This window comes from Osmia lignaria, unplaced genomic scaffold (assembly GCF_051020975.1).
Source record: "Osmia lignaria lignaria isolate PbOS001 unplaced genomic scaffold, iyOsmLign1 scaffold0012, whole genome shotgun sequence".
NCBI classification, from domain to species: Eukaryota; Metazoa; Arthropoda; class Insecta; order Hymenoptera; family Megachilidae; genus Osmia; species Osmia lignaria.
This window is the reverse complement of record NW_027478166.1, coordinates 452,501-457,500: the sequence shown is the minus strand read 5'-3', so window position 1 is coordinate 457,500 and position 5,000 is coordinate 452,501. Positions and strand designations below refer to the sequence as shown.

General features: G+C 49.2%; 1 pseudogene; it reads right to left on the bottom strand.

Annotated features, from left to right (window-relative positions):
- Window positions 1–4,790: 4,790 nt before the first annotated feature.
- The window catches only part of LOC143306546 (large subunit ribosomal RNA), a 3,850-nt pseudogene continuing 3,640 nt past the window's right edge, over window positions 4,791–5,000 (bottom strand).

Genomic DNA, 5,000 nt, shown 5'->3' with positions numbered 1-5,000 from the left:
CATACATTCTTCTTCTTCTTTCAAACACCTCTCTCGCATACGTACAAAACCGTTCATACTTTTCCTTGCATACTAGCACACCACTCACATCCACACTACCATCCTCTCTCCTTACCACACCACATTCACTCAGGTCCCGAAGATCCTCATACATTGAACATTCGGCCAACACATGCATCCAATCCTCCCGCTCAGCTCCACATAGACACCGCTCACTCACACTCAGACCACGCTTATACAAAAATGCATTCATACTCCCATGCCCAGTCAACAAGAAACATGCATACACATTCGGCTCAAACTGCACACACCTCTCCGCAAACCTAACATTCGTAATATACTCATACGTAACACGCCCTTTCTCGCTTTCGTCCCATCTTCTCTGCCAACGATCATACGCTCTCTCATCTACCATTTTCACACAGTCATCCACCGCTCTTCCATCCAAGTCGTTCGAAGCAACGATTTCATTCACACCTACGCTACTGCCACTCCTTAGTCTATAACACACACCCCTCCTTACACACTCCAGGTCCCAAGGCAAGGTGCCCATCAACACTTGCATACTTTCCGTCGAAACGGTTCTACATACATTCAAGCATGCGTACAATACCACACGCTGACATCTATTCATCAAATCTCTCGCATATTCATATTGCATCACTTCATACCACACACTCGCACCGTACATAACACACGCAACAAACAGTCCCTTGTATACAAGTCTCACCGCTCTCTTCCTCATACCCCATTCACTCTTCAACACTCTCCTCATCGCACCTACAACATTCATTACCTTAACCCTCAAGTACTCCAAATGCACTTTAAAGTGCATTCTCTCACTCATCCAAATTCCTAAATACTTCACACTCACCACATACTTAATTGGTTTCCCATTCATACGCACAATCGGACGTCTACTCGCAGCCATACTACCTTTCAAAAGCATTGCCACAGTTTTACCCTCGGACACACTAACACCCACTTCCGCACCCCACTCACACACTATTGCCATCCACTCTGCTCCCTTTCGTTCAACTTCCATTCGGTTCTGTCCCTCCACAATCAACGTCAGGTCGTCCGCAAAGGCAACACACTTGCACCCGCATTCTCGCAGGCGCCGCAGGAGTTTGTCCATCCTCCCGATCCAGAGAAATGGACCGGAAGTGGACCCCTGCGGACACCCTCGCTCAACATCCTTCCACACAACGTCATTCGCACTACACATACACGCTACCCTCCTCTGGAAGTAACTCTTCCAGAGGGGCATCTCTTCACAACCTGTCTCATTCAACCATTCAATCACACTACTCCACTCTAGATTGTCAAACGCTCCTTTAAAATCCACAAACACTCCAAGCACATACTTATACTCACTCTCTTCCACATACCCTCTCATTCTTAGCCAAGCACTCTCCGTCGAACGGCCCCTGCGAAAGCCGTGCTGTGCATCATCCATACTATCACACACTCTCTTTTCATGCCTTTTCATCATCATTCGTTCCAAGGTTTTCCCTAGCACAGACAACAAGCTAATCGGTCTATATGACGCAGGGTCCGAACGCGGTTTCTCCGGGGACTTCAGGAGAACTACCACACACGCTTTTTTCCACTCGTTCGGAAAGTATCCGGATTTCAAGCACTCATTATACAATCTCAACAGATATCCCGGAATTGCATACCAAATCATTCGTAACATTCTCACCGTTATTCCATCCATGCCAGGTGCCTTACCCAGTTTCGCTGCCATTACTGCCTCATTCACTTCATCCCATTCAAACTCCTCTATCTCATCCGTCCTCTCACCCACAATACTTACTCCTCCTGACATACTCGCAGCTGGGAAGAATCGCTCCAACAGCACTTCTGCACATTCTCTCCACGTGGAGTAATTCACTCCATCAACATTCAGCGAACTCATTCTCTCCCGCCCAGTCTTACCTTTACACACCCTGTACACAGGGCCCCATGGATCCAGGTTTGACGATACACTCACGAACTGTCGCCAGTCCTCCTCTTTCGCTCTCAGCATCTCCCGCTTGTACTCACTCATCAAACTTTTATACCTACTTAGTCGCGCATCCACATCCTCGCTTCTTCTCTTTCTAGCTCTCTGCCATAACTTCCTACTCCTTCGCACTTTAGCCCTCAACTTCCTCAAATCATCCGTCCACCACGCTATCTTCCTGTCATTGACTCTTTTCTTCTCTTTCATCCTCTTATCATTCACGCTCTGGATCCATTGCACCATACACTCAAGCATCCTATCCACGTTTGTCCCATTCCACACATCCTGATCACACGTCGACGCATACTCCATTAAATCATTCTTGTATCCTTCCCAGTCCACGTCCTTGCACACCCATCGCTTGCACACACTTGAGACATTCTGCTGTCGCTCATCGCACATCATCCTAATTAATATCACATTGTGATCACTTATTCCCCAGTCTCCCTTCACTTCCCATTCAAAACGGCACCTGGCTGACAATTCATTCACCAGAGTGACATCAATGTCACTCTGTCCTCTCACTCCCGAGAAAGTATAATACTCACTCGGCTCATTCAACACAATCATGCCATTCGCTAACACCCATTCTTCCAAAGTCCTTCCACGCATCTCATTCTCCCTACTGCGTCCCCCGCCCTTACTATACCATAAAGGCGAGGTCGCATTCGCATCCATCCCAAACAACACACGCTTTCCCCTCACATGCTCTTTCACTCTCTCCATGTACGTCAGGTACGGGACAATGTCATGGCCATACCTGCAGTACACTGATACTACATACAGCTCCCCAAAGTCCCCTTTGATCCACACACATACACCATATTCGTTTGTGCATTCACTCACACACATCGCTTCCACGTTCACGTCACGAATAACAACTGCAGCCTTGGCAGGGTTACTCTCACAAACATACACACGCCACGCGCTCGGTAAACCTTTCACACACCCATGCGACACATACAGCTCTTGCAAAAGAGCAACACTCACATACTGTTCATTCATAACATTACCCAGATCACACAACACACCATACGCTCTCTGACAGTTACACTGCAATATCCTTAGATTCTCACCAGTCATCGCTAATTCTCGCTTTCTCTCTTTCCAGCATTCTCACATAATCCGGGCATTCGCAGGACAAAACCGAATGGTTGGCATCTCTGCCTTTCATCTTACAGTTCCGACACACACATGCACTTCTACACTTATCCTTCAGATGTCCACTCTCTCCACACTTCTCACACAATCTCTCTTTCACACTACATTCACGCATCATATGTCCGAAGGCAAAACACTTATAGCAACGCATAACATTCACAAACTCTCTCACTTTACACGCTTTCCACTTAACATACACTCGTTCTTCACTCATCAACACATCACGCATCCTTTTCGACACCTCCACAATCACATTACCCACATCCGCACCTTTCTTGCTCGCTCTACTCACAATACGCGCCCGTTCTTTAAATTCCATCTCAACCACTCCAGCAAATTTTAAATTCTTCACATACAATTCACTCATAAACTCGTCATTCGTCATATCATTCGCAACATCAAACACAATCAATTTCGGACCCACTCTCTTAGGCATCTCAACCTTGAGACCTAGCTCAGCAAACTTTCTGCATTCCCTCAGCATTTCCATTTCCCTTGCACTCGCCGCTTCGATCGCCACTCCTCCGCTCCTAGTCTTTCGCACAGCTTTCACTCTCACATTCAGACTTCCGCTCACACCACGCATCACCTTCTCTTTCACCTGCTCACTCGTCATCTTCTCATTCTCATCCATTGCCTTCACAACTACCGCAAAGGACTTCACCTTTGCTTTCTCACCCACACTATCACTCGTCACACGATCAGACACACCAGTTACATTCTTTCCAACAACACTCGCAAAACTTCTCGACTCAGGCACACAGACATGCTCATCCAAATTCCTCCTGCACTCTTCCAGACCACCAGACAATCTCTCATTCTTCCCAATCATCCTCATCACACATTCCTCATACTCACTCGCACAACCCAAAACAAACTCACTCACTACCTTGGACACACGGTTGGCTTCAGTAAAAAGAAACTTACGCAATTTCTCGCCAACCTTCCGCATTGCCCGCAGCTCCAAAAACTCCTCTTCCGACGCATTATCATCGTCCGTTTCGTCCCGCTTCCTTCTTTTCTGCGGGCTCAGACTCCTCGAGCCCCACTTCCTGCCCTTCTCAATCAGCCCTCTACCACGCGAGCTGCTCGGCGCCCCACTACCACCACTTCCACCAGCACCACCACATACTTTTTCCCCCCCGATATCCCCGAGTTTAACAAATTTTTCCATGAGGTTCCCACGAGCTGGGACGAACATCGGTCACTCCCCGGGTGACGCCCTTCCCGAGGAGAAGGCTCTTACGCTCAAGAGGTCGCCAGGTGTCTTGAGGAGGCCGCTGGGAACTGGTGCACCCACCAGCCACCCCTGGCGCTAACTCCAGGAGTGCCCCTTCGCCGCGCACCGCAGCTTGAGGCTAGGGATTTTTTAAAGAGGTTGTCATCCTCGCGGGCCGGCCAATGAAGGCAAGCCCCCCGTTCCAGTGAAACATGACCACTGGTTTACGGTATATTGTGACGCCACTGCCACCTTTTCACCACTCCGACCCGGGCCTTACCGGCTAGGGAGGCCCTACCAGGATCCGAAGATCCCGCCGGCATCGCCCCGGGTCATCTGCGAGGCTACTTCGACAGCGGCGAGCGCCCCCCTTTCAGTCGCCTCTTACGACAGGCAGAGGTTACCGTGGCTGTATTCTAGCCCCCAGCCACAGGGGAAAGTAGATAGGGACAGAAGGGAATCTCGTTAATCCATTCATGCGCGTCACTAATTAGATGACGAGGCATTTGGCTACCTTAAGAGAGTCATAGGAACGACCGCCACCGGGGGGTTTGGGGGGTCGGTTAGACCCCCCAAGACACTTTCACGCCCCGGGGGGTGTCGGCTGCGGTA